Source organism: Vombatus ursinus, unplaced genomic scaffold (genome assembly GCF_900497805.2).
Source record: "Vombatus ursinus unplaced genomic scaffold, bare-nosed wombat genome assembly UNPS02014781.1, whole genome shotgun sequence".
Taxonomy (NCBI): Eukaryota; Metazoa; Chordata; class Mammalia; order Diprotodontia; family Vombatidae; genus Vombatus; species Vombatus ursinus.
Window position 1 is genome coordinate 13324521 of NW_020954559.1, and position 22083 is coordinate 13346603.

Genomic DNA, 22083 nt, shown 5'->3' on the forward strand with positions numbered 1-22083 from the left:
CTTGTTGAGGGCATCTGACAACATTGCTGAAAAGCACACAGACCTGCTTCACTCTGTTGGTAAGTGGGAATAGTGTCCAAAAAAACTGAAAGAGGCGATAGTGTCCAGGAGGAGACGGTGATTGACTGTATCAAATGCAGCAGATAGATGAAGAAGAATTGGGACCTGAGAAAAGGCCATTAGCTTTGGCAGTTAAGAAATCATTGGTAACTTTGGAGAAGGCAGTTTCAGTTGAGTTCTGATATAAAAAGCCAGATTACAAAGGATTAAGAAGTGAGTGATGAGAGGGAGTGAAGGCCGAAAGCTTTTTCTGGGAGTATGTCAGAGAAAGAGAAGTATGAGATATTGGTTTGAGGAGATGGTAAGGTCTAATGAGTTTTCTTTTTTTTCCTTTTATTTTTTTAAGACTAAGGAAACTTGGGCATGTTTGAAGGCAACAGGGAAGGAATAAGTAGATGGAAAGGTTGAAAATTTGGGAGGAGATGACTGAGAATCCAATCAGTTATTCTCTGTTCTGATGTTCTTATGGGCTTGTTAACTGTGTAGGGCGGGTTTGCCTCTACAATGAATGATTCATGCTGATATGTTTTGAAGTTTGTATGTCTCCTGTTGTTTTCTTCCCTTTTCTAATTGGATATTACTAATCATCTCTGGGTTTTACAAATCTGATAACCAAGTTTGCTAGCCTTGTGTGCATGTTAAGGGCCAGGAGGCCTGATGAGCTCTGGTGCCTGGCCTTTGTGACAGTTATTTCCGTTACTCAGTGGGGGGAGGTCTGTCTTATGTACTTTCTGGTTCTTCATTGTGTTCTCAATAGGTGAGGTTGCCGGATACCTGAGTTTGAATCAGTCATTTGTTGCTTTGGTAGTCCTAGTTCTTGAAAAGATCTTTGATTTCATAGCTCTCTCTACATCCCACTCCCACTCCTTCCATCCTTCAGGAGATGCTAATGATGAGCTCCAGGAACCAGAACCATCATCCCTTTGAGACCAGGCTTGCTGTGATGAACCTCTCTCTCCACCCTTAGCCTGGTGTGTGGATGACAGACCCACGTGCTCTGCCGCCGGCCCCCTTCTGTAGTGTTGTTTTATTCTGTTGACACCTTTTGTTTCTGAGTCAACGTCATGTCTGGATATACGCCATCCTTGTTATACTCTTTCCCTCCTCTCCCAGCACACACATTGAAGCTTCCCTTGTAACAAACAACAGGTAAGCCAAACTAACTCACCCCCAGGGGTCAAGTCTCTTCTGAGAGGAGGAAAGTGTGTTTTCATTTCCGTTGTTGTACTCTTTGGGCATATCGTTCTTCTGATTTGACTTGCTTCACTCTGCCTTAGTTCGTACAAGTCTTAATTCCTCATGTTGGAGATAGGTGTGGGGGATATAGAGCACTAGACCCGGAGGTCATGAAGACCTGAGTTCAAATTTAGGCTCTGACACATCCCTAGGTGGAGGACCCTGGACAAATCACTTAACCTCTGTTTTGCTCAGTTTCCTCATTTGTAATATAGAGAGGATGATAATAGCAACTATCTCTCAGGGTTTTTGTGAGGATAAAAATGAAATAATGTTTATAAATCACTATAAAAACCTTAAAGTGCTGCACAAATGCACTTTAATAATATTATCAGCATACTAATAATAATATTGGGCAGCCAAATGGTCCAGTAATATGAAAATAGTAATATCATTAATATAGTAAGAACAATATCAGTCATGTCCAGCTCTTTGTGACTCCATTTGGGATTTTCTTTGCAGAGATACTGGGGTAGTTTGCCATTTCCTTCTCCAGTTCATTTTACAGATGAGGAAACTGAGGCAAACAGGGTTAAGTGAGTTGCCCAGAGTCATACAGCTCGTAAGTGTCAGAGGCCAGATTTTAATTCAAGAAGATGAGTCTTCCTGTCTCTAGGTCTGGCACTCTATGCACTACGCTACCTAGTAATATATAACAACATTTGGCAGCTAGGTGGTACAACACTTAGCACAGTGCCTGGGACGCCGTAGGTGCTATATAAATGCTCGCTATGTTATTATTATATGATTATTTTTAGTCATGTCTTACAATGAAGTACTATTGCATTAAATTCCCAAGGAACAATTTTTTCCACTATTCCCCAATTGCTGGGCTTCCCCTTTGTTTTTTCCAGTTTTTTTTTTTTTGCTACTATAGAATGCTGCTTTGACTATTTTGGTGTAATATGAATGAGCTCTTTGTGTTCTGTTTTTGACTTCCTTGAGCTATAGGCCTGCTGGGCCTGCGCTTGGAGCCTTTCCAGCCAGACAAGATTTGCCAGAGCTTATACTACACTAGTTTAGCCTTTGAGAGCCTAAGGTCATGATGAGGTATGGGAGTAGGATTTTGTGGAGGGAGGGTTCCTTTTATAAGAAACATTAAAGAACTAGTTGGACTATTGAGAGAAAGCAGTTGTGAAATTGAAGGGGAAGGACGTCATCCAGGAAAAGCTGTTTCCATCATTAAAAAGCATTTATGAAACCCTCTTTCCTGAAAGGAGGTGATTTGGGGCCCTCTTAGCATTCAATCTGGAATGCCAGGATCAGGCCTTGGCACTGGGACTTAATGCCTGTATGACCTTGGACAAATGACTTCACTTCTCTGGGCCTCAGAACCCTCGCTTGTAAAGTGCGTAGGTTGGGCCAAATGACCTCTAACCTCCCTTCCAACTGTAAATCTAGAAGGCTATGAAGGTACAGCAAACTCTTCAGATATACCTTGATTACAGAGTCTGCATTTGATGAGATCAGTGGTTTGGTTTGTCCACATCAGAGTCTTTACTGTAAAGATGAGATAGATATATATACCATTGATAAGTATTATAACATTAGAAACCATTTGAGCCTTTTTAAAATCACTATGTATAAGTAGTGCCTTTGTGGTTTAGTTAGCGTTAAACATATTATGTGTATGTGCTTTTTTAAGCTGCTGGAAACAAGATATAGCATGACCTTTTCCTGTTTTTGTGTGATAATCCATGAACAGAGAGCTAGGAGTTTTGACAGTATAGATGTTTCCATGTATGTCACTGGATTGAACCATGTCAGTGGTGAGTGAACCAGTAGGGGGAAGGGGAAGGGGGAAAGGAATAAGCATTTATATAGTACCTACTAGGTGCCAGGCATTGTACTAAGAATAAGTATTCCCTCATTAGATCCTCACAACAGGCAGGTGCTATTATTGTCTCCATTTTACAGTTGAGGAAACTGAGGCAGACAAAGGTGCAGTAACTTGTCCAGAGTCACACAGATAGTAAGTACCTGAGACCAGACTTGAAGTCAGGTCTTTTTGACCCCTTATTCACCACTTTTTACCTTCGTGGAGATGGATACTATGATTGATACATTATAGTAATTGAAGATTGACAAGACTATTACTGGTTCATAAAGTGTTGTCAACTTTGATTCTGTATTGCTAGGTGGCCTACCTCCTGATCCAATTCTTTTAGTAAATGTTATTTGCTTCTTAAAAACTTATTTACTTCTTTGATTTGATTTATTATTTCTTATTCTTATTGGCCCATCCCTACATTAAAGGAAATAGTATTATCTTTGGAGGTATTTGCAAGTGATGTTACATATGGCTGGAAATTTAACTTGAGTTCTACAATGGAATTACATGGATTTTATGTTTCTCTTAGCTATCCTCACTGACATTGCCAATCTTGCAGGTACACTGGGTGGATTAAAATACTATTCCCCTTAATTGGGAGGTGTGGGGGGATAGTGGTAACGACGAAGTTCTGTAAATAAATATGGTCCTTCTTGCCCATTGCCTTCTGACAAAGTTTGTCCAACTGAAGTGATGTCATTCAGTTGGTATTCAGCACAGCCCATGGATCCTTGTGATGCAGTTTAGAAACTGAAAAGTCTGTTTTTACCGGGAACCACTGAAGTTACCTATGGGTCTGTTGAGTAAAATTTTGAGTAAAAAATTGAGGAATTTTACTCAACAGACCCATAGGTAACTTCAGTGGTTCCTGGATGGGAAAGGGAGGCAGGATGGTATGTTGGTAAGAGGCTTGGATTCAGAGTCAGAGGGCCTCAGTGTGAATGCTAGTTTTGTCAATTATTACCTTTGTGGCCCTGGGCAAGTCACTTCACCTCCATTTGCCTTTAAGCCAGTGAAAAAAAGAGGCACCTTCCCATGGGTATTCTCTGGGCTTCAGTTTCCTCATCTGCAAGATGAAGGAGGTAGACCAGATGCCCGCTGAGATCCTTTGCAACTCGATCTAGAATTCTACTGGAATTGAATGATGATTCTAGAGAAAATCAGGAGGAAAACTCAAGGGGGGTGTGTGTGTGTGTCTGTGTGTCTGTGTCTGTGTCTGGGTGGGTGGGGGTATTTGTTTCCTTCATCCTTTTTTTTTGTAGATTAGTATGCTTACCCTGTGGTTGGAGCTGATTAATACATTTCCTTTGCAGTTATCTGGACAAGCCTAATGACTAAATAGAAAAGAAGTCATTCTTTTTCCTATTGGTACTGACTAATCTTCCTTCAGAGGAAAGAGGATTTCCTCTAACCTATTTTAAACGGGATTAGGGACAATGCAAATCTTTTAGTTTCTCACCTAGATTTTTCAAGAAAGTCTCAGAAGAACATATATCCTAAATAAAGCACAATAATAGTGATAAGATCAGATAATAATCAACCACTTATGTGTAGGCTTACATTTTGAGGAAGGAGAGAATAAAAACGATCAAACTTGGGCGTACTTATATGCAGACAAAATGCTGTGTCTGGGACCGAGATGTTCTGAATTTGTCAAGATATTTAAGTTAATTTCTCACTTTTAAAGGTTTATCTGAAATATTTTATGTTTTGAATCGGATAAATATCTATAGTTAGTTCTTTGATACTTGGAAAAATTTATATCACAAGAAAGTTAGAATCCCTATGTCATATACCAGAATTACTATATGTATCCCTTTTTTGCTTCATGATGTAGGGGTTATTATAGTTATTTGTTGATATCAGTTTGGGAGAATAATATAATGTGATGCTATATAAAGAATGCTGGATTTGAAGTGAGAGCGCCTAAATCCACATCCCAGTAATGTCCTTTACTATGTGTCGCTTAACCCTCTGGGGCTTCAGTTTCATTACCTTTCAAAGAGAGGATTGGACAAGATGATCTCTAAGGTTCCTTCCAGCTATAAACCTATGATTCGTTGGTCTTGTGAACATATCTGGAATGCCGGAAAGCTCTTAGGAGAGGATAGAGAGTCTCTTCTTTATGATGGGAAAGCTAGATTCTCTTCCTGACTTAATTTGACCTAATCCCTTCCATATGTAAAAAATGGTAATCAATCTGTTTACAACCTTTAGGTTTGAAGGAAGTAATGTGAAGATCACCTCAATAATGTATATCAAATGTTCTTGCTACCTTTATCAGTACCTGAATGTAATTTACAAGCATATTTGAACATGGAGAAAAACATTTGTTTTTGGAGATGGATACTACTATTGGTATGTTACAATAGTTGAAGATTGCCATAATTATCCCTGGGTCATAAAGTGTTGTCAGCTTTGATTCTGTATTGCTAGGTGAGACTGAATGGAAAAATAGTTGAAATGAATCCTCTCAGAAGTTAACACCAACCATTGTTCATTCTGACTCTTATAAAAAGGCTTAAAGAGAGCCACTATATCCTGGCAGCTGCTGATTTACAGTAATGCTTAGTTACAGTGTCCTAAAGAGCTCTGCTAGCTGTTGGGTCTAGAGCTTATGGTAAGACTAATTAATTAGTGTGAGCCTGGAAGATAACTATTAAATCCACAGACTGTGAAACTGTTGCAATTTTATGAAGTTATTCTCTACATATAGCCTTCACCTTATTCATCTGTCCCTCAGAATGTAAACATTAGCTTGGAGAACAACACGCAAGATGCTCACCCTTCTCTCACAAACATATAATTTCATGAAAACCAATCAGAAAATGAAGTGAAATAATTCTCTTTCTTTGTCTAATTTCTTTTAGGCTCCACTAGATTTCTTGGGCATGTCCTTTTTCCTCCTATCTTCAGTGTTGAAAAAACACTGGCCCTGGGTAGCCAGAGAACCTGGGTCAAATCTCACTTGTGACATTTATTGTCTCTATGATGTTGGATAACTCAGTGAATTTCCCTGGGCCTCAGCATCCTCATGTATAAAATGAGGGCGTTGGTTAAGATGCCTTCTGAGATTCTTCCAGTTCTACGTCTGATATCCTATGATCTCCACATTAGTAATGAGTCTTTTCCTGTGTGTTAAAATATAATCAATTTCATTTTTTGGTGGTATTATTTTTCAATAGCCATGACCAGAGTTTTACCCATTCTTTTCTTTAAGGAAGTATTCACTATGTAAAGGTGTGAGGTGTCTTTGTAGTCTATAAGTCTTTGTCTTATCATTCTTTTTTTCTGACCCACGGCTTCCAACACATGTTTCATCATCCTCACCTAGTTCCACCTTTGCATTGAAGTCATCAAGTATCAAAGTATATGTTGATTTAATTAGGAGGGTCTTGGCTGAGCTCTTCATAGATTTTTTCTACCTCTTCTTTTGCAGCTGATGATGGTGTGTGAATTGAAATTCTGTTCACAGTGGTCTTTTTGCAAATTAGCACTGCAATACAAGATGGCCACGTGTCTGCCTCTCCAAGGAGTACCATTCTTTAGCAGCAACTTCCTTCTTTCTTTTAGTTTTGTTTCTGGCAAAAATGTCAAGATTGATATGATTTAGCTTCTGTGATATGGTGCTCATTTGTTAAGTCATTGGAAAATTATTTCCCTTTTAGATTATTAACAGCTAAGGTAAAGTTTATTAGGTGGTCTAAAAACTATGTGCTTCTCAACACTTTTTGCCCCCTTTTCCACCACTGCCACTGTTCTTGCACAAGTGTAAAGGGGCTCCATAGAAGCAAGGGCCATTTTTTACTTTTCATCATTTCAGAAGTTGGCATGGCCAAAGAATTCATTGTCTGGCCAGCCTGTGATGTGCATTTCTGTACTTAGGTAAGCTGAAGAAGAACAAGAGCATAAGAAGTCATGAGGGAAGTGTATGCTAGGAAGAGAAGATAGATTGGACATGCAGAAAAGGCAGGTGATGACAGGTGGACCGCTGATTGCACCATTAGTATCCTCCCGAAGTTCAGCAAAAGTAAGAAAAGCTTCCAGCACAATTAATAGATGCTGCTGCTCCTTCCCTCCCGTACCCCTCAACCTCCATGGCAAACATTGGAGGACATTGATAAGAGTTGCATCAGTTCTCTTGGCATGGATTGATTTCAGTCTGCATTATTGGAGAGAACATTTTGGTTGGTGAGATCACAGATCCATTTGAATCTTTGAGATAATGCTAGGCTGAAATTTTATGCATACAAATATTTGAACCCTTTAATTACTGGAATTTCCTTAGATCACCCAAGTTATTTTTTTTAAACTTAGAATAAAAATACTGTTCCTCAAATTATTACAGTTTCTAAAGGTCAGTAACCTTTCTGAGACAGTCTCAGGAGCACCTGTATTTAATTTTAATTTTTTACAAAAAGTCTTTTAAAAAAAAAAAAGCACATTGCATTACTAATGAAAGGAACTTTAATAGGGTCATAAGAAGGTTTATTTAAACCCAAGTACTAATTAAATTTTAATGAAGCATGTGCTGAGGTAGAGATTATATTTCTATCACTAGTAGTGTCTCTACTATTAAAAAAATATTAAACACCTTAATCCCAATATATTTGAGCTTTTTGTTTTGGCTAGTAAATGCCTATTTGAGAGTGATTAGTTTGATTGCACTATTGAAATAAAATTAGCATTTGACTATGACCTAAGAAAATAATGATATTCTTTATTAGGACATAGAAGTTCATGTTGAATATAGTGTGATTTTACATTAAAAGGATTATTTGATTGTATGTTTTAACATGTCATGAATATCTCTTATTTGTGTTTCTTAAAAAATAATAAATTTTATGTTCAAAATTACAAGTAAAAATCCATTGAGACTGTTAATTGAATTAGTTTGAATAGGTTTCCCATTTTCGGTTAATTTTAAAATAATTGAAAATTATGTAGTTAATGAAAAATATTCATGAACAGTGGCATAAAAAGTTAAAAATCTTATTGGATATCTTTTTTGCAAAATAATTTTATAGTAGTAATTTTCAGTTATTTTCACTCTTAAGAGCTTCAAGTGTTCCTCTTGAATAATAGTAATTTATCTTTGATTTGTTCACAATTTTTTTCTATAGGTTTTTAAAGGAAGATATGCTTTATAAAAGCTATTTAGGTACCTATTTAAATTTATTTTAGTTAATAAAATAAGTGAATCTTAATTATAAAAGAGAAAATTGAAAAATTACCTCTCTGGTAAATAGTGTGGATAATAAATAGTCATAATTATAGCAATAAGTTGACCAGATGGCCTAATTTGGCAGGAAATCTCTTGTGTTGACAGTGGGGTGAGGAAGAAAGTAAACAAATGAGGATTGTGATATTAATCTCAGTGTTCACATAGATTTTATTAGGTATTAAAATGCATCAATTTTAGGGTTTCCATTTATTTTATCTTCCACTTCATAAAAGCAAATTTTACAAACCTTTTTTCCTATAATAATGTGGATCACCCTCCCCATAACAGAATCATAGTTTTTCAGAGCTCTAAGGAACCCTCTAGATCATGTAATCTAGAGCACAGCTCTGGAACTTGACGGCCTGTGTTCAGAGGTAAAATGAGCTGGAATTCAAACTCAAGTCTTCTGACTCCCATCTACTGACTCCCTCAAGTTACCTTGTGGAGCAGAGCTGGATGTGATGTTTGCTATACTTGATATACGTGAAGACCATGACCTTGCTAGGGCTTTGGGGGTTCTAGAAGCACAGATTTAGAGCTGTATAGGGCCTTGGAGATCTTCACTTTTGAGATCCCAGGAAGCTTAAGTGACATGTGCAGGAGGTGGCAGGTGGAGGAGTAGAATGTATATCTTCAGGCAGCACTACTTGTCCTTCCCCAAAGTGCACCATCCTGCTTGGGGAACATTCATCACCCCAGCTGGAATTCCTCCAGTTTGTTGTATTTCCACAATCGTCCTATTTCTTTCTGGGACTGTGTTAGTAAAATAAATTCCCGCAGATAACCTTGTCATGATAGATAGTAAGAATTGGTTAAAGTCAGTGAAGTTCAAGTAAGGAATTAGACATGAATAAAAGGTGTGACCACATAGGAATGAAATTTGTTCTGAAAACTACAAATAAAAATCAGTTTCATTACTCTGTAACCATTATCTCACACTCACAAATGTGCTATAATTTGACAGACAATACCATGTGGCATTTGTGCCTGTTAATGGACACTATTCCATAACCCTGCAGGTTCATGTAAACTGGCTTTGGCAGTTTAGAAAGGAAAATAAACTAAGGAGAAAGAATATTAAATTACATTTGTATGTGTGACCCACACTGGAGGACCCCATTGTCTGTACAGGAGCATTAATTGTGACACTCTGTACAATTAAGAGGGAGTGGTGATGGAGGGACTTGAAAGGGAAGTACTGGTGTCATTTTGAGAAAAGTCACCTTGAGGCCATGTCCCTGGAAAAAGGCCCCGTAGACACTTGGATTCTGTGACTTGATGGTGTTTATTATTTAAACCTTAAGTGTTTATTGTCTTCTCTCAGGCAGCATCATTAGTTTACCCCTTTAGGTCTAGGCTCATATACAAACTCCTCTGTCATTTAAAGCATTTACAACCTGGCTTCAGCTTAACTTTCTATTTCTACACATCTTCGGTATGGAGGGTAGGCCAGCTGACAGAAACAGTTAAAATGAGTAATATTCTCAGCCAAGAAAAATAGATTCTTTATGTTATTTAACAGATGCTGAATATGATACTATTGATAGATTATTTTTTTGAATTTTAACTCTTTTAAAGGCTATTTCAGTTCAGCAATTAAGTATATATTGAGTGCTTCTGTTTGCCTAGCATTATATTAGGCTGTGTGGAGACCCCTCTGATCCATCCTCCACACAACTGCTAGACTGATATTTCTCAAAGCACAGCTTGACTCTCATTCTCTTCCTCAAACAGCTTTTCTAGAAGAAGGTAGAAACTTCTTGACCATTTAAAGCCCATCATCACAACCTGGCCTGAGCCTACCCTTTCAGGATTCACCACACTTTGCTCCCCTTGCACTTTGCTCTCTGTGCGGTCTGGCCATGATGGCTGCTTGGCTGTTGCTCACGTGCTACATTCCGTCCGTTTTCATGGTACCTTCGCACAGCCTGGAGGTTTCCTGGGGAAGGTAGGACTTGACCTTTGCAAGATAGGCTGGATTTAAAGAGGGCAGAGGGAACTGCATGAGCGCAGAATATAGTGGAGAGACTGATCTGATAGTGGTTGTTCTTGAGTAGGTCATAGAACCCCTCTAGGCTTCACTAGGCAACGGTGTGATGAAGAATTCATCCAATTTGTCGTCTTCATGATCTGGTGGGACAGGATGGCCTCTGAAGTGCTTTCTAGCTCCAGGTCTATGATCTTATGATTCCATGAAGGGAGATAAGAATGATACAGGGAAAAGACCATGGGGTTTAAGTCCGAGGATCTGGGTTCAAATCCTTGAGCTAACACTTAATACCTGGGTGAAGGTAAAATGAGCTGGTTATAGTCAGGTTATCGTCAGCCTTAAAGGTTAAGTCAATTAACCTTTCTTGGCCTTTGTTCCTCATTTGGGACTGGACTCCTTGAATTTTAAGGTCTTGTCCAGCTCTGAAGCTGTGATCCAGATGGGGGAGTTAAACTGGGAGGAATCTCAGAGGTCTCTTCTGGAACCCAGTATCTATGATTCTGTGAATGGAGTCCTTGCGGTAGAGAGAGGTCTAGGTAAGCGAGATTAATCCAGATGGTAGAGGGCTTAAAAGTGAGCCCTGGATCATGTACTTGATCCTTTCTTGAAGCAGTGGAAAGCCATTGTAGGTTCTCAAGGAGGGGAGTGACACGATTAAAAACAGTACAAAGATGAGTGATTCAGGATGGACTGGAGGTAAGAGAGAGTGGAGGTGTGGAGGCCAGCTATAGAAGGTCGTTGGGTAATGGATCTTCACTTAGTTTAGAACTCAAGGATAGTAAAATAATTTTCTGTATTAAAAGCTAAAGGAAGCAGTTTTCTTTTAATGAAGATTTGAGGGAATCGGAGAGAAGATGCCACAACAATTGACTTTGGTGCTTAGCGTATTAGAAGGTCAAGAGCAAAGACAAGAGTAGGTCAGACTTTAAGCTCAGCTTTTCACACTGATAGTGGTTATAAAATGCTGCTGGTACCTTATTGTGGTTTTTTTATTTCTAAGATTAAAAGCACTTGAACTTAGTGGGTGGTTCTTTGTTTGCTTTTTACTCTTTTATTATCCAGGAATCTTGTAGGTCTGGATTTCAGAAGTCCAACGAAATTATTTGTTGTTTAGTTTTCTAGAGTTTTATATTTCTGAAGTGGAGAGATAACTTGATCATGAAGTAAAATTGACTTCTGGTTGATATAAAACAGTTTGAAAACAAGGCTTGGGCTTCTTCTGTCCCATTTCCTCTCCTCCTCCATACCATAATCTGAAGGAAACTCTAAAGATGATTCACTTTCTGGAAAATACAGATAAGTAAAAGGTGGTTGTGGAAGTAAAGCCTTAATTAATATTCAGCTTAACCTAGGATTCATTATTGTTGGTTTCATTACTCTAGGATTTATCCTTTTTCTATTGAACACAGTACTGAACTAGGAATCGTGGTATCTGGTTCCTAGTAATACTGGCCCAGTGTATGATGTGCTGGACTTTTATTGATTAAAAAGAAATCAAATGCTTTTTAAAAAAATACCCACAACTCATTAACTCTTCCTTCCTCCCTATTTCTACTAAAAATGTAGTGAGTTTGAAATTTATGTCGCTACTCCTGTTCCTTCTTGGACTTAGCTATTTAAAACTAGAGGTTTATCAAGAGCCACTGATCCATAATAAAGAATATGATAGTAGGCTCACAATAATAATAAACATAGTTTGTCATCTTATGGTGCTTATATTTGTAAGGCACTTTTGTATTCATTATCTACTCTGATTTTTAGAAAAATTCTGCAAGTGCCAATTTAAACTTTATTGATTTGGAAACTGAAGCTTAGAGAGATTAAATGATTTGTCTAGGATTGTAAAGATAGGGTAAAGCCAGGGTTTGGACTGTTGTCTCTTTCCTCCTCCCATTCTCTCTCCTTCTCTCTCTCTCCCTCCCTCCCTTTCTCCCTTCCTCCCTCCCTCTCTCCCTTCCTCTCCCCCCCTCCCCCCCTCTCTTTTTCCCCCTCCTTCCCAGAAAAAAAGGAGAATCCTTAAGGGCCGGAATGGTTTGATTTTTTTTTCTTTGTATTCCTGGTAAAGAATGGCAAATATTAGGCACTTCATAATGTACGTTGATCAAGTCCACACTGTTAATTCAAAATTTGATAATTTTCTTAGAAAATAAAAAAAATTCACCTACCTGCTTTAAAATTAATAATAAGAGGTAGGCATGGTGGTGACTTTTTTCTTTTTCTTTTCTTTCTTTATTTTTTATTTTTATTTTTATTTTCTTTGTAATCCCAGTTACTGAGAGCCTGAGGCTGGCCTGCCTTTTGAGCACAGGGGTTTTGAGCTGCACTGGGAATCGGGAGTCCTTGTTAAGTTCAGCCTGGTGAGGCAGTTCTGGGAGAGTGAGGGGGTGTACCAGGTTATTTAAGAAAGGGTCATTTAAGGGGCCCTGGTGGGAATCGAAGCGCCTGGTGAATAAATGGTGGAATTGAGACTCTTTAAATTTCCCTTGCACTTTTAGCTTGGGAGAGATAGGGAAACCTAGTAACAAGGAATATAAGATTTTAGTTTGTCCTATGTATGACACATTAATCTATTAACTTTGAGGACATCAATCAAAAAACATTTATTTTGTATGTTATAAAACCATTTTAAACTAGTTCATCTGACTGTACTCTTCGTATTCATTACACCTTTTGGGAGGAGTTTATTTTCCTAATATTTATTATTTTCCTAATAATTATTTCCTTAATATTTTCCTAATAAAAAAGGGAAGACAGTGCCCTTATGATCCTATATATTTAGCCATTAACTGGAGCAAGAGAGAAGGCCTACTGCAGTTGAATTTCTTAATCTGGAATATGAGGGTGGATGTTGGGAGGAGGAAAAAGAGGGAAAAAAAAATACAAAACCATTATATAACAATATACTTTTGTTCTACTTTGTTACTGGTAGAAGGGAGGTATATATACACACGGGGAGAAACAATCGGGTAGGTGGGGTAAACAGCCTTAGAGGGAGGGCCTCTTAATCTGACACGTGCATAGATTTCAAGGGGAGTATGTCTGAATTTGTTATTGTTGTTGCTGTTGTTTTTAATACTTTGATGACTGTATTTCTGTATACTTGGTTTCCTTTGTAATCTTAGCTATTTTATTTTATCCATTTAAAAGCATTATTCTGAGAAGGGGTCCATAGTCTTCTCCAGGCTGCCAAAGGGGTCTCTCCATGACATCAAAAAAACTTTTGCTATAGGGGAAAGAGAGAAGAGTCTTAGTTGGTTCTGAGCTAAACTAAACTAAACTAAAAAATATTTTAGTTGAATAACCTGCTTATATCACTCCTTGCTGCTTCTCATATGTTGTCATGGGTTAACAAGGGGCCTTTTACGACTCTGATTATCCTTAGTTCACAGCCCCTTTGATTGCTCTTAAATTTCAAGTCTGAGTGGGAAGGTTCCATCATAACATCCTCCTTGGTAGAGGAGGTGGTAATGGTGGTGGAATTATTCTGGGGCTTGCAGCTCTGTGAATATGGTAGTATCATCTACTAGGCTGGATGAAGTCAAACTAAAGATTTGTAATGTTCTGATAAGGGAGTGTTTGAAGTTCTCTACTGTTGTTATATATTTTTAAAATGTCTTCCTGTACTGTTGCTAACCTTTCCTATATTAATGTAATTTGTTGAATTATATGTGTGCACAAAATAAAGTTCATTATATGTGTGTTTTTAAAAGAAGGAACAGAAATCAAACAGAAGAGTAGATCTGCCCTGTGGGCCGGAGGTTCCCCCACACCTCCTTTAAGGCCTTATAAAAGACATTTATTATTTTCAAAATTAAATCAATTTTAATTTTTCAAAGGAAGATCTGCCTTTTTTCCCCCTTCCCTCCTCCCAGTTGTAAAGCAAGAAAAAAACAAAACCCCTGTTACAAACATGTATAGTTGAGCCAAACAAATTCTTGCATGGGCTATATATGTCTAAAAAAATCAAAGACTTATTCTTGAACTTTACCTTGAAATCTTTGAACACTCACAAAGAAGTATGGAACTATATGGAACCACATGGAACATATGCGTAAGAAAGCCCATCTCACTCGATTGTTAATGTCAAAAGTATACACTATTATCAGCACAAAAATACTATATATATACAGGATATCCCAAAAGTCTTAGTGTAGTTTTAAGTGAAGACTTTTGGGACAGCCTGTGTATATGTGTTTGTCACTTTCTAAAGTTGGGGCTTGTTATAGTTGTAGTCACAAATCTTATTGAAACTGCAAGTGATTGTTGCTGAAACCATTAGAGAAGTTTTATTTTATGTTTTAAAATGGAAGGTAAATAAGGTAGAGATTTTTTGTTATAACAAATCTATGTTTATATAGGTTCCTCATTAACAAAACCCATATAAAACAGATTTGTTATAATAAAAAATTCCATATTCTATACAAAATGCTTACATATACTACTTCATTTGAGCTAGTGTTTATATAGGCTCATTATGTCCAAATTATAACCTCAGGCAGGTTTAATAATCTCACAAATTAGTATTAATTTTAAACACCTGTTTTCATTTGACTGCAATAAAAGGAAGTACATTCTGCGTTATTTTATACATTTCATAGTCTTTATTGAAGAAAGAACTGACAGTGTTAAAAAAACAATACATTGAAGAGTGAGGAGATAATAAATGTGTAGTATTTTTAAAGGGGCTATTAATGGGTTCTTAATTATTGTTTAATTCTGAGGGAGACTAGGTGTTTGAGGCAGAATAGAAACTCCAGTTGTTACTTGATTTGAGAGAGGATCACATTTAGGCTATTTGATCCCTTTAATGATAGGTAGCATTTTAGAAAGATTAGGCAAAATTCAATATGAGCTTATTTGAGTACACCTGAAGAAAACAGTCAGAAACATTGACCAAGAACTGGAACACAAGAAAGTACATACAGAAAACAAAAAGTTGCCCTCACATTTTAACTAGTTTGTGTTTGGGACAATTGGTTCTTAAAAAAAAAAAAAAAGTCCTTCCTCTTTGGGGGATAGATTTGTTTCTTTATGGGAAATAGGTTGTATCAAGATTTCATCTTGGAAGTTACCAAAATAAAGTTTTGTAGTTCTCAGTTTCTTATTCTGCCAAAGGAATCCTTCCCCTCCCCCTCCCATAAGTAAGTTTTCCCTCCCCTCATGGCCAAACATACCAGGACAATGTTTCTTAGTTTAGCTCTCGTTCTAATAATCCCTTTTAACAACCATTTAGTGTTCTCTTTGCTTCGTTTTTCACTAGTTTCTGATTCTTTAAGGGACTTTGGCTTGAGCTCTCAAGACTCCATCAAGAAAACATGGGTCCTAATTTGTTAAGTTTAGTGAAAGCCCAGGAACCTAAAATAAAGGTATAATTGAAGTGGGATTTATCAATAGGGGCCCCCTGGAGGAAGTGAGTTTCCAGTTTAAAAGGAAGTTGTATGAATAGGGTGGGGCAGAGAGGGCACAGGTGTGAAATAGTTTTAAAAGTTTAAAAGGAGTTGTATGAATAGGGTGGGGCTGGGAGGGCACAGGTGTGAAAAATTTCTAATTCCATTTTAAACATCCAACCTGCCTCTAGGCATGAAGTTAATGACTAACAGAATCTAACAAAGCATTGGCCATTAATGCATGCTCTCTGCAACCTCTCTCTTACACAAAACAGGTGTCTTTAACTTTGACTAAACAAAATGGTGGGGGAGGAGGGAAGTAGGGATTGTATTAAAACCATTTACGTGCAGTGAAGACCCAGAAATCTCTTATCTGCCCAAAACAGAGCTACCGACAAGTTGCTGAGTAGACTTAATGATAATTTCAAGCTTAAAAGGGTGGAGGAAGCACCTGAGGAAACTGCTGTTCTGGGACCTTATTCTCACCAAAGAGGAAGACTAGTGTTGAAGTAGAAATGATGAGAAGCTTGGAGAGAAGTGACCAAACCATTTTAAAATTTGTGATAGAGGAAGATAGGAAATCTGGTTGTAATCTGTCGGGCACCTTACATTTTGGGAGAGGGGTTTTCTAGAGTTGGTAGAAAGAGTAACTGGATATAGTGCTAGACTTAGGAGTCAGGAAGACCTGAACTCAAATCCTCCCTCAGACAGTAACTGGCTGTGGGACCCTGGGAAAGCCACCGAACCTCTCCTAGGTTCAGTTTCCTAATCTGCAAAATGAGGACAGTGAAGCAGCTATTGTAACTCTTAAAGCGATAAATACTACCTGCTATTATTATTTCAAGAGTTTCAGAGCATCTTATGACTTAACAGAATAAGCTGAAGCTGATAGTTAATTCTAAAGCCAGAAAAGTACTTTTTTCTTTTACCTATGTTGGGAGGCAAGAGGAAACTCAACAGCATAACGCCTGACTTTTCCTCAAAAAATAACTTTTCAGTAGTGCTTGAGGGTTTGTGAAGCACTCATGTACATTGCTTCATTTGAGCCTCAAAGCCCTTCTGTGACCTGGGTTGGTGCAGACCCCTCATTTCACTGGTGTGGAAACTCCTTCCAGTGATGCAGTTGACTACTCCTCTAAGAATTAGAGTTTTGGGGAGTTGACTGGGCTGTGATCAGTAAAATGACTTTTACTTAGTCATTCTGTAATACGATGACAAAGATGGCATTTAAACCCACATCTCTGGAGTCTAGGTCTACTGCTTTTTTCACTGTTCAGTTCTGCTATTAATGAAGTCAATGCTTTGTGACTCAGGTTGAACTGTCACTGTTGGTGATCTCTGAGAGATAATGGAGGAGAGGTTCCAAGTTACTTGAGAAGGGAGAGGGTTGTCCTGATTTTCTAAAAGAGAAGTGGGTTATGTTTTGCAAACTGTAAGCTTCTAAGTTTGACTTCAATTGCTGGAAAAATTCCTAAAAGATTTTTCATATTTTTTACATTCCATAGATTTTAATCATTTTATTATGGTGAAGAGGTAATTATAATTAATCTACTAAATATATCACAAAGCAGTTGCTGAATTTGCTAGGTTTTAAATAGGTTAAAGTTGTGAGAATCCGATAAACACAAAAACAAGAGATTGACATTCAAAGTGAATAGAACCTTGTCTGTACCCCTTAATTTCATAATATAAATAAATGTCTGAAAGTTAATATGAGAAATCCTTGTTTTATTTTCATGTGCCCAGATTTACAGCTGGCTTGATCTTTCATCTACAACCTAAGGCTAAGCTTTAATGAGGCTCATGAACAGGGAAAGGACCTGAACTTTTCAGAGTTTTGCTTTTTTTGGGGGGTCAGCTTTATTGATGTCATATTTTGTGATCCCCATCACAGTCATTCCTTATACAGCTCTGGTCATCAGTTGGGTTTGTTACAATTTCACCTGCAGTGCAGTAATTTTTAATAAAGCCCTGCTACATCTTGAGTGACTGGGAAGGAGGGCAGCATGAGCATGCTTAAGCCAGCAGTGAATCTGAGAAGTCAAACAACTCCAGACCTGCACTGTGCTGGAGTACTGCTAAATAAAGGGTTGGTGTGTGACCATTAAGAAAGGAAAAGAGTAATCACTGAAAGCCGATAAAGCTTCATCAAGAACGGTTCATAACAGTTGAAGCTCATTGCTTTTTTTCCAGGGTGATAGTTTGGAGCTCTGGGTACAGTAGGCTTAGATGGCCAGAGGCAGAGAGTCACACAGTTTGTGGTAGAGCCAGGTCTCTTGATTCTCAGACCATTGCTATGAAGGGAAGAGCTGAGGGGCTTATATATAAGAATGGAGCGAATAACAGTTGGAAAAGCACTGGGTAATTTTTTAAGGCTCAGATAAGTTATAACTTGTTAGTGAAAAAGCATATGAGGAAACAGTGGCATGGACAAAGTTATCTTGTAGCTATGGGATGTGTGTCCCTCAGATAGTGGACTTTTCAAACTTATATAGGAAGAAAGCTTTAGAGAGAATCACAGAATCTTATTATCAGTGGAACTTTGGGAACTGTCTCTATCAGCCTATCCATGAATGAATATCTTTCTACAGCATCTCTGACAAGTGGTTTCTAGCCTTCTCTTAAAAACATTCAGTGAAAGGGTACTTATTGACTCTCAAGGTAATAATTTTACTTGGGGACAGTTTAATTGCTAGTGATGGCTGCTGACTGGTCAGGGTGGTGGTTGCTGAAGGTTGGGGTGGCTATGGAAATTTCTTGAAATAAGACAACAATGAAGTTTGCTGCATCGATTGAGTCTTCCTTTCTATTGGACACTTAGTGGCCATTGTAGGGTTATTAATTGGCCTAATTTCTACCTTGTTTTATCTCAGGAAATAGGGAGGATGGGAAGGGCCAGTCAGTGAAGCAGTCAGAACACACATAACATTTAATGGTTAAGTTTGCCATCTTATGAGGGCACAGTTTGTGGTGCCCCAAAACAATTATGATAGTATCATCAAAGCTCACTGATCACAGATCACTGTAGCAGATATAAGAAGTATAAAATATTGTGAGAATTGTCAGAATGTGACATACCGACTCTATGTGAGCACATGCTGTTGGAAAAATGGTGCCAGGAGACTTGATTGAAGCAACATTGCCACAGACCTTCAGTTTCTTAAAAACGGTATCTGCAAAGTGCAGTAAAACAAAGTATACCTGTATGAATTGGTTAAAGGAAGGGATTTGATGTTTGAATTTCTTTTTTTGTCATTTTTTTAATTTTATCTTTTAATTTATGAAATACAACAAGCATTTCCATAACAGTATAATTAAAAAAGTGATTGCCATGAAACTACAAATATATTATGTACAACTTGCTAGTCATTTTTCTGGTAAATTTATTTATTTCTTTTTAGTTTCCAACATTCACATCCATAAGATATTGAGTTCCAAATTTTCTACCCATCTCTCCCTTCTGGCCCCTCCCAAGATGGCATGCAAATTGATAAAGGCTCAACAAATACATTCTTATTAAAACTATTTCCACATTAGTCATGTTGTAAAGAAGAATTAGAACTAATGGGAGAAACCACGAGAAAGAAGAAACAAAAAAAGAGAGCAAATAACATGCTTCGATCTGCATTCAGACTCTATAGTTCTTTTTCTGAATGTGGACAGCATTTTCCATCATGAGTCTTTTGGAGTTGTCTTAGATCCTTGTATTGCTGAGAAGAGCTAAGTCTATCAAAGTCAGTCATCATATAATGCGGCTGTTATTGTGTGCAATGTTCTCCTGGTTCTGCTCATTTCACTCAGCATCAGTTCATATATGTCTTTCTAGGTTTTTCTGAAGTCTGCCTGCTCATCATTTCTTATAGCACAATAGTATTCCATCACATTCATATTCCACAATTTGTTCAGCTGTTCCCCAATTGATGGGCATCCCCTCAGTTTCTAGTTCTTTACCACCACAAAAAGAGCTGCTATAAATGTTTTTGTACATGTGGGTCCTTTTCCCATTTGTATGATCTCTTTAGGATACCGACCTAGAAGTGGTATTGCTGAATCAAAGGGTATGCACAGTTTATAGTCCTTTGTGCATAGTTACAAAATGCTCTCTAGGATGGCTGGATAAGTTCACAACTCCACCAACCATGCATTAGTGTTCCAATTTTCCCACATCTTCTACAGCATTTATCATTTTCCTGTTTTGTCATGTTAGCTAATCTGATAGGTGTGATATGGTACCTCAGAGTTATTTTGATTTGCATTTCACTAATCAATAGTGATTTAGAACTTTTTTTATATGACTGTAGATAGCTTTAATTTCTTCATCTGAAAAGTGCCTGTTCATATCATTTGACCATTTATCAATTGGGGAATGACTTATAGTCTTATAAATTTGATTCCATTCTCTATGTATTTTAGAAATGAGGGTTTTATCAGAGATACTGTTTGTAAAAATTCTTTCCCAGTTTTCTGCTTCCCTTTTAATCTTGGTTGCATTGGCTTTGTGCAAAAACTTTCCAATTTAATGTAATCAAAATTATCCCTTTTGCATTTCATAATGTTCTCTATCTCTTGTTTGGTCATAAATTCTTCCCTTCTCCATAGCTCTGACAGGTAAACTTTTCTTTGCTCTCCCAGTTTGCTTATAGTATCAGTCTGATGTTTGAATTTCTGCTTGGGTTCCTCCTGGTGCTTCACTTTCCTAAATCCCGTCCAGCAGCAGGTGCTGCTTTTTAGTTTGAAGGGGTAGGAGAAGACTGAAGTCTCTCAGATGTTGTAACAACTCACCAACCAACTGTTGCTCATTCTGAAGGGGCCGGAAGACTATAGGCTTCTGTGTGGCAGCTGATGGGTGATGAAAACGGGAGAAGACAAATAGTGAGACCAGCCATTTATACCACCTGCTTGGATGGTCATTGAAGGAAGGAAAGCTAAACTGAGGTTAAGGGGAAGGAAGAAAAGCAAGATAATAAAGATGGAGAAGTTGGATATGTGATTGATGACTCTGGTATAGTAGTGACATACCCCTTCTGTCATTGGTGACTCTATCTTAATTTTGTGAAAACGTTATTTTAAGTGAAATAGTCTAAGGGATCATTAGTTCCATAGGAATGATATTTTTAATAAGTGATTGGCCAAATGACATTTCACCAAGTTGGATTTGGTTACAATGTATTAATGATGTAATTATGAAGCAGCATCAGTGGGCAGTGCTTTGCGAATTATTCTTGTAGTGGTGTACCTGTTTTCAAGGGGTGAAACAGTTGCTCTTTTTGTCAGGAGCAGAAATGTTATTGTTTTACATTTATATTGAAAGACAGTGTGTGTTTTGTTGTAGGTATTGTCTTGGACTTAAAATCAGGAAGATCTGGGTTCGTATCCCACATCTGTCATGAGCTGTGTGATCACAGACAAACCTCTCAGCCTCAGTTTCCTTACCTGTGAAATGGCCGTAGTAATACCCATAGTGCTTACATTATTGTAAGCTTGTGATTGTGAGGCTAAAATAAGTTAATATAGGCAAGCCATTTTGCACATCCTTAAAATACTATTTAGATGTCAGTTGTAATTATAGTTCGTTAATTTAACATGTTCTTTTAAGAGCCAGGCCAATGATAAACCAAGGGAGGGGGCGGCATATTCAGAACTTTGTGTTTAAATTTCCCAGAAATGAGGGACTGCAAATATACTTCTCATATAAAATCTTCAAACAATGAACTGTAAGCACATCACTGTGCTACCATTCATGGGAGTATATATAATAAATGCTTTTGGTGACAGTGATCCTGCAGAAATTTTGAGTAGGTGTATAATGGGACAGGTGGTAGGAAACACAATTGTGCTCGGAGAACAAAGGAGATAGTTCTGCTTCTGTGGGTGCTGCAGTAAAATAAAATGAGAGATAAATGGGGGCTAAGACAGGAGCAAATTTAGGAAGCAGAACATTTACATATTTAAATGAAAGAAATAATTTTATTAGTGTAATTTTTAAGAAAACAACAAAATCAAAAAGGTAAACAGTCTATTTTATTTGGTAACAAAAGTCAGTCAAAACAGATTCAGGAGCAAACTTGAACCTAACACTCATAGTTTAGAGATTTCTATCAAAATTGCATCCCTCTTGTCAAACAATATGCCTTCCGTCTCAGTCATTCCTGAAGGAGACATCTTCCATTGTCCCACATGCTACATAGAGAAATTGTCTTAGAAGATGTTGAGACTTTTGATCAAGAATTGCCTGGAATCCAACATAGGAGAATGGAATTAAACATATAGTTGGGACTTGGAACACATGGATTCAAGATGCTGGTCTGAAGTTCACAACTCATTATAAAAGGCAAAGTAATACAACACCAAGGTT

General features: G+C 37.6%; 1 protein-coding gene across 8 annotated transcripts in view; it reads left to right on the top strand.

Annotated features, from left to right (window-relative positions):
- Nucleotides 1–22083, top strand: part of LOC114046189 (probable phospholipid-transporting ATPase IH) — a 222872-nt gene that overhangs the window by 15408 nt on the left and 185381 nt on the right. The window lies entirely within an intron of this gene.